The 12,018-nt window shown below is 41.7% G+C and overlaps 1 protein-coding gene across 2 annotated transcripts in view; it reads left to right on the forward strand.

Annotated features, from left to right (window-relative positions):
* The window catches only part of LOC115147775 (GTPase IMAP family member 7-like), a 351,504-nt gene that overhangs the window by 262,907 nt on the left and 76,579 nt on the right, over positions 1-12,018 (forward strand). The gene's annotated exons all lie outside the window — the stretch shown is intronic.

Raw genomic sequence — 12,018 nt, forward strand, 5'->3', positions numbered from 1 at the left:
CTGTACGTGCTGTTATTGTGAAATAGAAACGTCTAGGAGCAACAACAGCTCAGCCGCGTGTCTGTCCTCGGTTGCAACACTCATTACCGAGTTCCAAACGGCCTCTGGAAGCAACGTCAGCACAGGAACTGTACATCGGGAATTTTATGAAATAGGTTTCCATGGCCGAGCATCGTACACAAGCCTAATATCACCATACGCAAAGTGTCGGCTGGAGTGGTGTAAAGCTCGCCGCCATTGGACTCTGGAGCAGTGGAAACACGTTCTCTGGAGTGTTGAATCAAGCTTCACCATCTGGTAGTCCGACAGATGAATCTGGGTTTGGTGGATGCCAGGAGAACACTACATGCCCAAATTTTGTTTGAATTTTGTTTGTTTCCATGCCTGTCATAACATTTTTTATCTGACCTGGACATGAAATGGCAAAGGAATTCGCGCCTCGACATCACATACACATAAAAAATATTCATATAATGTGTAATAGTACAGTATAAACACCATTAATCATATCAACTTTATAAGTCTAAAAACACTATTCCTTACATCTGCCAAGAGGAACAGAGATTCGTCCTTCTCTTTGAAGTGGGTCATCAACAAAAGAATGGCAGAATGGTCTTTTGGCTTTTAAAAATGTTGACAATTCTCTTACTCTTGTTCAGAAGAGCTTGAGTCAGGCGACTGTCAATCACAATGCCGGGGGGGGGGGATATTTACATTTACATTTAAGTCATTTAGCAGACGCTCTTATCCAGAGCGACTTACAAATTGGTGCATTCACCTTATGATATCCAGTGGAACAACCACTTTACAATAGTGCATCTAAATCTTTTAGGGGGGGGGGGGTTAGAAGGATTACTTTATCCTATCCTAGGTATTCCTTAAAGAGGTGGGGTTTCAGGTGTCTCCGGAAGGTGGTGAATGACTCCACTGTCCTGGCGTCGTGAGGGAGCTTGTTCCACCATTGGGGTGCCAGAGCAGCGAACAGTTTAGACTGGGCTGAGCGGGAACTGTGCTTCCTCAGAGGTAGGGGGGCCAGCAGGCCAGCGGTGGATGAGCGCAGTGCCCTCGTTTGGGTGTAGGGACTGATCAGAGCCTGAAGGTACGGAGGTGCTGTTCCCCTCACGGCTCCGTAGGCAAGCACCATGGTCTTGTAGCGGATGCGAGCTTCAACTGGAAGCCAGTGGAGAGAGCGGAGGAGCGGGGTGACGTGAGAGAACTTGGGAAGGTTGAACACCAGACGGGCTGCGGCGTTCTGGATCTGTTGTAGGGGTTTAATGGCACAGGCAGGGAGCCCAGCCAACAGCGAGTTGCAACGAGTCGCAGAGACATAACTTGGTGAAAAGGAAAGGGAAAAGGAAAGGCCACTGTTCCTTGAGGTCACTGATGCTTGGAGGAGGACAAGAGTCCTATCCATTGTTACAGATAATATCCATTCTTCATTTTCTTAAAAAAATGACAAAGAAAAAAATGTTAGGCTATGTGCTGCACTCCATACCAGCACAAGAAGACAAACAAACAATTTAAAGAAACATTTGTATTATTTTGTACTTTTATGTATTTTTGGCATTTCTGTCCCATTTATTACATTTGCCTCGCTCCCTCATAGCATAAACCATTTATTTTGAGTGAAAACAAGTTAACTATTTACAGAACCTTTTAAACCTTGTGTGTGTGTGTGTGCACTCTTAGAAAAAGGGTTCCGAAAGGGTTCTTTGGCTGTCCCCATAGGAGAACCCTTTTTGCTTCCAGGTAGAACCCTTTTGGGTACCATGTAGAACCCTCTGTGGAAAGGGTTCTACATGGAACCCAGAAGAGTTCTACCTGGAACCAAAAGGGTTATACATGTAACGTTACCTGGAATCAAAAAGGGATCTTCAAAGGATTCTCCCATGGAGACAGCCAAATAACCATTTTACGTTCTAGATAGCACCTTTTTTCATAACAATTACATACAAATGTTACATTCATCAATCAAGATCTCACCTTTTTGGTTGAAGGACTGAAGCAATTCCCGGCACTATATTGGCGTCAAATGGTCTTTTATGTCCTCCGGTTGAACATATTCAAGGTCTTTAATATTCTCCACTCTAACATTTGCCCTCAGATGCTCTGACAAAGATCTCAACGTCTCAGTCTCCAACTCGTAGAATTGGTGTTTAATTGCATCTTGAAGACCTTCCATGCCTACACTGGTTTAAGAAGAACACGCTGAGTGATGCAGGGAAACAACAGAGAAACCTGAAAGATCAACAAGAAAGATCAATGCAACAGACCGACATGTCAACTTGGCTACTGTTAGCTAACACAATCAAAACAAGCTAACGTTAGCTAGCTAGTTAGTAGCTTAGTTAAGCTGCTCAAAAATATTTAGGCGACTTTTCCACAAAAATAAAATAGCTTGAGTAGAACAGAAAGTCTTCCCTCAGAGACATTTACGTTATTTTACTGTGCATTCTACAGTGTTTTACTGTTGAAATTACAGAACAGTCTTACAGTGTACAGCATGGTCCAGCAAGTTCATGTTTTCTACAGGTTACTAAACCACTACTGATTTAGAACCATGAAGTTACCTCAAGTCAGCACAAAGACAACAGCAGCACTGCCTCCGCTATTCCAGCACCATTTACACTTAAACATTGAAATATCATCAAATCAAGAAAGCTATATCTGCATAGTTTAATACACAGAAAACACACATACCAAAAACAATTTAGTCCAATCAATGTTGATAAATATCATGTGGCTTCCCATGGTAGTGATTTCTGTCTGTGTGTGCAAGTAAAACAAAACATGTTCAGTCACCCTACTTGTAGACTAGTTGAACACCAATGCCATCCTCCTCTCTTTCATGTTGGCTAAACGGTCTATGACTCTGTGATACAGTACACTTTTAATTTTTTGTTGTCATAGGCTACCTAGCTAAAATGCTTGCTAGCTGAAACTCCTCACATTGGCAACAATGAACCAGCTAAGTTAGCTAGCTAGTTAAAGTGAGCCTACTAGGTTACATCTAGGCAAAGATAGAACTTCAATCTTCTTAGGCCAGTGGCACAACATATTAATTTATGGTTAGATCAGAATGCAGTCATAATCATTGACCTGTACAGAGAATTAAGTCTAAACTAAGTCTCCATCCATGGCTTAGGAAAGGGCCAATTTAGCAAGCTAGCTACTGCAGGACATCAACACAAACAGACCAGAAACAGACACGTTTTTCTGAAGATTACATTTTTCTTAGGATGTGATTTCATTGGTGTATCCAAACAGGCCTCCCTTGGGGCCGTTTTGCTGCACTTTATAATGTTTTTATCAAGAGAGGCCAATGCTTGCTGGCATCAATCAAATGCTATGGCGGCAACATGTTATATATTCTATTTTGGTCCAGACAACATCAGACACATGGGCTACACATACTGAGAGAGAGGGGTGTTTTCCTCGCTCAGATGATTTCTCTGTTGAGATTCAGCCACTTGCAAATTAACGGAAAATTATGTAAACGAAAGAGGAATTATTTTATAATTGTTATTCTTTTATTGGTAAAATATTTTTGGAAGTCTGGCTTCCCTTGGCATCAATGAGTACACATCACTGCCCAAATGTTTGTAATTATAAACAGAAACATATATCTAAAAAAGCCTGTCAAAATATCGCTCCGCCATTTCTGACTGTAGAGCGCATTTTCTATATTTGCGGGTTAAAAACGATTTATGGTCAATTCTTCGTCTGCGTTGGTTTTACAACATTTACAGTGATGCGGCCTCTGCAGAACTCAGGGCATTCATACTTCTTGCGCTTTATACAAAATATTTGGATCGAAAATGTATGAATTACGTTTCTGTAAGTCTATACCTACAAAATAAATACAAAAAAATGGCTATAAAAATGTGCATATGCTGCACATTTTAACATAAGGAATAGTGTTTTTGGGATTTTTTATAGATTGTTTTTAAAGACGCGTAAATGTGGCTATTTGTGCAAAAAAAACCTCATTAATTGATGGCTAATGCATATGTATGTCCGAAATATGTCTGAAGGTCCGGTAAATTAAAATCTTCCCTGTCATGTTGGATGGAAACATATCTATAGACCCCCTAAAGACTCTGGCAAGTGTGCTAGTCCAGTGTCAATTTGATTATGTTGCACATCATGGTTCACCAGCAGCCCCAAACATACAAAGAATATGATACCAGCCAAACAAACTTGTAAGAATTGTACTTAAACTCCCACCTCATACTCATCTGGAAGTTGAGCATTTTTTTCTTCTCTATCTCTGTAATGTGTCTGTATCTCTATCATTGTATATGTATTTATGTAAAAAAATAGGGACTACAATGGAAATAAACCCCTGACTTTATTATGTAATCCTGGTCACTTAAAATGTTTTTTGATATTTGATATTTGTAACGTTGGGGAGGGAGTTGCATTTTTTTTAAGTGTTGGTTAATGGGTCTGGCTGGTACACATATATACAATATCAATGTAAGAAAAACACAACAACATGATGCCAATAGAATATTACTTGGGAGAGTGTAATGAATACAATGGGAGACAGAGAGCTGGTTTCAAGTGCAGGGCGCAGCAGGTGTTTATTTAGTAAAGAACCACAGGAGGAGGCAGGTAGCTGGGTCCAGGGACAGGCAGAAGGTCATACACAGGGAATCCCAAAAGGTAAGAGTACAGGCAGGGAAAAAGGCTAATAACGTAGTCCAGGAGATCAGGCAAGAGGTTGATAACAGGAAATCCAATACGCAAAAGTACAGGCAGGGAATAGGCAAAAAGCGTTGGACTACACAGGACAGAGGACTAATACGGGAAAACCAGCACTTTGAAATGAAGTGTGTAACAAAACAAATCAATACCTCACAATGATGGGGTGCAAAGAACTGAACTAAGTAGTGTGTGTAAATTACATACAGGTGTGTAAACAGGAGATCAGAATTCAGGTGATTGGGATCTGGAGAGTGAGCTACGTTCAGGGGATCTACGTGTTTGAGAGTATGAGTTGGAAGCAGACATTACAAACCCTATATAAATCATACTTTGACCCTGCTCAAATGTTACTTACATTACAGAGAGAGAAATCAATGTTGTTTGTCTAATTATTTTGTAATATGAAAGAGAAACCCGCACACTAATCTTGCTAGTATAACTTTTCTTTATTAAGCGTTATTTTCTAAACACAATTCTTAAACTATGGGTTTTTTAATTATTATTATTTTTTTAAATCATAAGAGACTTCTCAATCATCAACCATCATTTTATGGGTGGAAAAGAATGGTCAATTCATGATTCTAAGAAATAAAGTTAGCTCCAAAATGCTGTCTCCAGCGTCTTGTTGACCATTCTGCACTTTAACACTGAAAGGTCAGGGTACTAAAGGTCGAAGGGTCAAATGGTCATGGTCACTGTCAGTGGTCTCTCCTCAGATGCAGATAGTTAGTATCCAGACAGACAGTAGTCTCTCCTCATAGATAGTTAGTATCCAGACAGACAGTGGTCTCTCCTCATGGATAGTTAGTATCCAGACAGACAGTGGTCTCTCCTCATAGATAGTTAACATCCAGACAGACAGTGGTCTCTCCTCATAGATAGTTAGTATCCAGACAGACAGTGGTCTCTCCTCATAGTTAGATAGTTAGAATCCAGACAGACAGACAGTGGTCTCTCCTCATAGATAGTTAGATCAGACAGTGGTCTCTCCTCATAATGATAGTAGTATCACGACAGACAGTGGTCTCTCCTCATAGATAGATAGTATCCAGACAGACAGACAGTGGTCTCTCCTCATAGTTAGTATCCAGACAGACAGTGGTCTCTCCTCATAGATAGTTAGTATCCAGACAGACAGACAGTGGTCTCTCCTCATAGATAGTTAGTATCCAGACAGACAGTGGTCTCTCCTCATAGATAGATAGTATCCAGACAGACGGTGGTCTCTACTCATAGATAGTTAGTATCCAGACAGACAGTGGTCTCACCTCATAGATAGTTAGTATCCAGACAGACAGTGGTCTCTCCTCATAGATAGATAGTATCCAGACAGACAGTAGTCTCTCCTCATAGATAGTTAGTATCCAGACAGACAGTGGTCTCTCCTCATAGTTAGTATCCAGACAGACAGTGGTCTCTCCTCATAGGTAGTTAGTATCCAGACAGACAGTGGTCTCTCCTCATAGATAGTTAGTATCCAGACATCCAGTGGTCTCTCCTCATAGATAGTATCCAGACAGATGGTGGTCTCTCCTCATAGATAGTATCCAGACACACGGTGGTCTCTCCTCATAGTTAGTATCCAGACAGATGGTGGTCTCTCCTCATGGAAAGTATCCAGACACACGGTGGTCTCTCCTCATAGATAGATAGTATCCAGACAGACGGTGGTCTCTCCTCATAGATAGTTAGTATCCAGACAGACATTGGTCTCTCCTCATAGATAGTTAGTATCCAGACAGACAGTGGTCTCTCCTCATAGGTAGTTAGTATCCAGACAGACAGTGGTCTCTCCTCATAGGTAGTTAGTATCCAGACAGACATTGGTCTCTCCTCATAGATAGTTAGTATCCAGACAGACAGTGGTCTCTCCTCATAGGTAGTTAGTATCCAGACAGACAGTGGTCTCTCCTCATAGATAGATAGTATCCAGACAGACAGTAGTCTCTCCTCATAGATAGTTAGTATCCAGACAGACAGTGGTCTCTCCTCATAGATAGATAGTATCCAGACAGACAGACAGTGGTCTCTCCTCATAGATCGTTAGATAGATAGTTAGTATCCAGACAGACAGTGGTCTCTCCTCATAGATAGTTAGTATCCAGACAGACAGTGGTCTCTCCTCATAGATAGTTAGTATCCAGACAAACAGTGGTCTCTCCTCATAGATAGTTAGTATCCAGACAGACAGTGGTCTCACCTCATAGATAGTTAGTATCCAGACAGACAGTGGTCTCTCCTCATAGATAGATAGTATCCAGACAGACAGACAGTGGTCTCTCCTCATAGATAGATAGTATCCAGACAGACAGTAGTCTCTCCTCATAGATAGTTAGTATCCAGACAGAGAGTGGTCTCTCCTCATAGATAGATAGTATCCAGACAGACAGACAGTGGTCTCTCCTCATAGATAGATAGTATCCAGACAGACAGTGGTCTCTCCTCATAGATAGTTAGTATCCAGACAGACAGACAGTGGTCTCTCCTCATAGATAGATAGTATCCAGACAGACAGACAGTGGTCTCTCCTCATAGATAGTTAGTATCCAGACAGACAGTGGTCTCTCCCCATAGATAGATAGTATCCAGACAGACAGACAGTGGTCTCTCCTCATAGATAGTTAGTATCCAGACATCCAGTGGTCTCTCCTCATAGATAGTATCCAGACATCCAGTGGTCTCTCCCCATAGGTAGTTAGTATCCAGACAGACGGTGGTCTCTCCTCATAGATAGTTAGTATCCAGACATCCAGTGGTCTCTCCTCATAGATAGTTAGTATCCAGACAGACAGACGGTGGTCTGTCCTCATAGTTAGTATCCAGACAGACGATGGTCTCTCCTCATAGATAGTATCCAGACATCCAGTGGTCTCTCCCCATAGGTAGTTAGTATCCAGACAGACGGTGGTCTCTCCTCATAGATAGTTAGTATCCAGACAGACAGTGGTCTCTCCTCATAGTTAGTATCCAGACAGACAGTGGTCTCTCCCCATAGATAGTTAGTATCAGACAGACAGACAGTGGTCTCTCCCCATAGATAGTTAGTATCCAGACAGACAGACGGTGGTCTCTCCTCATAGATAGTTAGTATCCAGACAGACAGTGGTCTCTCCTCATAGATAGATAGTATCCAGACAGACAGTAGTCTCTCCTCATAGATAGTTAGTATCCAGACAGACAGACAGTGGTCTCTCCTCATAGATAGATAGTATCCAGACAGACAGTAGTCTCTCCTCATAGATAGTTAGTATCCAGACAGACAGACAGTGGTCTCTCCTCATAGATAGTTAGTATCCAGACAGACAGTGGTCTCTCCTCATAGTTAGTATCCAGACAGACAGTGGTCTCACCTCATAGATAGTTAGTATCCAGACAGACAGTGGTCTCACCTCATAGATAGTTAGTATCCAGACAGACAGTGGTCTCTCCTCATAGATAGATAGTATCCAGACAGACAGTAGTCTCTCCTCATAGATAGTTAGTATCCAGACAGACAGTGGTCTCTCCTCATAGATAGATAGTATCCAGACAGACAGACAGTGGTCTCTCCTCATAGATAGCTGGTATACAGACAGACAGTGGTCTCTCCTCATAGTTAGTATCCAGACAGACAGACAGTGGTCTCTCCTCATAGATAGATAGTATCCAGACAGACAGTAGTCTCTCCTCATAGATAGTTAGTATCCAGACAGACAGTGGTCTCTCCTCATAGATAGATAGTATCCAGACAGACAGACAGTGGTCTCTCCTCATAGATAGATAGTATCCAGACACACGGTCGTCTCTCCTCATAGGTAGTTAGTATCCAGACAGACAGTGGTTTCTCCTCGTAGATAGTTAGTATCCAGACAGACAGTGGTCTCTCCTCATAGATAGATAGTATCCAGACACACGGTCGTCTCTCCTCATAGATAGGTAGTATCCAGACAGACAGTGGTTTCTCCTCGTAGATAGTTAGTATCCAGACAGACAGTGGTCTCTCCTCATAGATAGATAGTATCCAGACAGACAGTGGTCTCACCTCATAGATAGATAGTATCCAGACAGACAGTGGTCTCTCCTCATAGATAGCTGGTATACAGACAGACAGTGGTCTCTCCTCATAGTTAGTATCCAGACAGACAGACAGTGGTCTCTCCTCATAGGTAGTTAGTATCCAGACAGACAGTGGTTTCTCCTCGTAGATAGTTAGTATCCAGACAGACAGTGGTTTCTCCTCGTAGATAGTTAGTATCCAGACAGACAGTGGTCTCTCCTCATAGATAGCTAGTATCCAGACAGACAGTAGTCTCTCCTCATAGATAGTTAGTATCCAGACAGACAGTGGTCTCTCCCCATAGGTAGTTAGTATCCAGACAGACAGTGGTCTCTCCTCATAGGTAGTTAGTATCCAGACAGACAGTGGTCTCTCCTCATAGATAGTATCCAGACAGACGGTGGTCTCTCCTCATAGGTAGTTAGTATCCAGACAGACAGTGGTCTCTCCTCGTAGATAGTTAGTATCCAGACAGACAGTAGTCTCTCCTCATTGATAGATAGTATCCAGACACACGGTGGTCTCTCCTCATAGGTAGTTAGTATCCAGACAGACAGTGGTCTCTCCTCATAGATAGATAGTATCCAGACAGACGGTGGTCTCTCCTCATGGATAGTTAGTATCCAGACAGACAGTGGTCTCTCCTCATAGATAGATAGTATCCAGACAGACAGTAGTCTATCCTCATAGATAGTTAGAATCCAGACAGTGGTCTCTCCTCATAGGTAGTTAGTATCCAGACAGACAGTGGTCTCTCCTCATAGATAGTTAGTATCCAGACAGACAGTGGTCTCTCCTCATAGATAGTTAGTATCCAGACAGACAAACAGTAGTCTCTCCTCATTGATAGATAGTATCCAGACAATATAGTGGAGCTGATCATGTAGTGGTATGTATTCTGCTCTACTGTGTCATTTTAATCACATGTACTCATAACCTGTAGGGAGAATCACATGTACTCATAGCCTGTAGGGAGAATCACATGTACTCATAGCCTGTAGGGAGAATCACATGTACTCATAGCCCTTAAGGAGAATCACATGTACTCATATCCCTTAGGGAGAATCACATGTACTCATATCCCTTAGGGAGAATCACGTGTACTCATATCCCTTAGGGAGAATCACATGTACTCATATCCCTTAGGGAGAATCACATGTACTCATAGCCCTTAGGGAGAATCACATGTACTCATAGCCCTTAGGGAGAATCACATGTACTCATATCCCTTAGGGAGAATCACATGTACTCATATCCCTTAGGGAGAATCACATGTACTCATATCCCTTAGGGAGAATCACATGTACTCATAGCCCTTAGGGAGAATCACATGTACTCATAGCCCTTAGAGAGAATCACATGTACTCATAGCCCTTAGGGAGAATCACATGTACTCATATCCCTTAGGGAGAATCACATGTACTCATAGCCCTTAGAGAGAATCACATGTACTCATAGCCCATAGAATAGAATCTTAATGGTATGTTTTTGTTTCCTCGCACTCTCTCTCCTCCTCCTCAAAACCCATTAGATGAGATGGCCAGAGGGGAGGGACCTATAACTTTCTCATCAAATGGGTTTTTCTCACTTATCAGTAAGGGGATTCATTTATCTGGCCAGGGTTACCCCGTTGGGAGGAGTTTGAGCCTGGTAAAATGTGATTGCATTACTTTTGGAAGCGGCTGCCTCCCGGGCCTCACTTTCAACAAAGGTGACGTAGCGGTGTCCCGTCCTCGGGGCGGTTGAGCTAACGTAGGCTAATGTGATTAGCATGAGGTTGTAAAAAACTAAAAATTAAATCCCAGGACATGGGCATCTGATATGGGCAGAAAGCTTAAATTCTTGTTAATCTAACTGCATTGTCCAATTTACAGTAGCTATTACAGTCAAATAATACCATGCAGTTGTTTGAGGAGAGTGCACAATCATGAACTTGAAAATGTATGAATAAACCAATTTGGCACATTTGGGCAGTCTTGATACAACATTTTGAATAGATATGCAATACTTCATTGGATCAGTCTAAAACGTTGCACATACACTACTACCCTCTAGTGGCCAAAGTTTAAATTGCGCCTGCGGTAGACTAATTCATTATAGCCTTTCTCTTGCATTTCAAAGATGATGATACAATTATTTATTTTATTATTTTTATTTATTATAACACGTTTTTTTTCTTTGCAATATCTTTTTCCAGATCTGTGTTATTTTCTCCTACATTCATTTCACATTTCCCCAAACCTTTAAGGTTTTTTTTTTCTTCAAATGGTATCAAGAATAAGCATATCCTTGCTTCAGGTCCTGAGCTACAGGCAGTTAGTCATTTTAGGTGAAAATTTCAAAAAGGGGCAGATCCTTATTAAGCACGTAGAGTGACGAGAAGGATTCTTTGTATTCACATGAAAAAGTGATGGCTTTTGATATGTGCATTACCATTGAATTCTAGTTAGAAATTCTAACATATGGTTTATGGAATAGAGATGTATGTTTTTGACAACATGATAGAGCAGAGTAGATTACTGTTCAATTTGATCATTTTATCTAAGCCTGGTGCACCACGGTTCAGGTTAATCAAACTCCCTCAGTGGAGGATTCAGGTAATCAAGGCAATATAACTGAGATCCTCCTTTAGATGTGTGGACCTTTTAGAAAACAGTACCGCCTATTCTGTCCACAACCTCCCTCTTCCTCTATTCTCTCCCCTTCTTCTGCATCAGCACCATCTACAGGACAATAAGTAATACTGCAGGGCAGTTATGGTTTCAGGTCTTTTTGTGTGCTAATTAGGATGCTATACTTTTCAAATGTAAAGAAACAACCTAAATTCTTCAGCTTTTGCTCGTGGGCGTGGAGAGGTGTGCCCCTTTCTGTCTAATAACGTCACATTTCTGGGACTCTTTTTGGCTCACAAGTGCCGGACTAAATGAACAGGGTCACAGTGCTCCTGTCTTGAGGAGCAGACAGATAGGGAAGCCCTGGCTGAACAGACCAGAGTCTGAGGACCTTTTCTTGTAAACAAGCTCTTGTTTTAGAAATCTCCCCTCTTTCTGGTCTTTTAGAGTTCACTGTAGAGTGTATGTGTGGTCTTTAAGAGGAACCAAACAACATCTAGAAACCCCCACTTGACATGAAGATGAGAGATGTTCTGATACCTTCCCACCAGAGAGAGACAGGGTTGTTATGATGACAGAGTTGTTATTGTGTTGTTATGATGACATAGTTGTTATTGTGTTGTTATGATGACAGAGTTGTTATTGTGTTGTTATGATGAC

The sequence above is a fragment of the Salmo trutta genome, chromosome 14 (assembly GCF_901001165.1).
Source record: "Salmo trutta chromosome 14, fSalTru1.1, whole genome shotgun sequence".
NCBI classification, from domain to species: Eukaryota; Metazoa; Chordata; class Actinopteri; order Salmoniformes; family Salmonidae; genus Salmo; species Salmo trutta.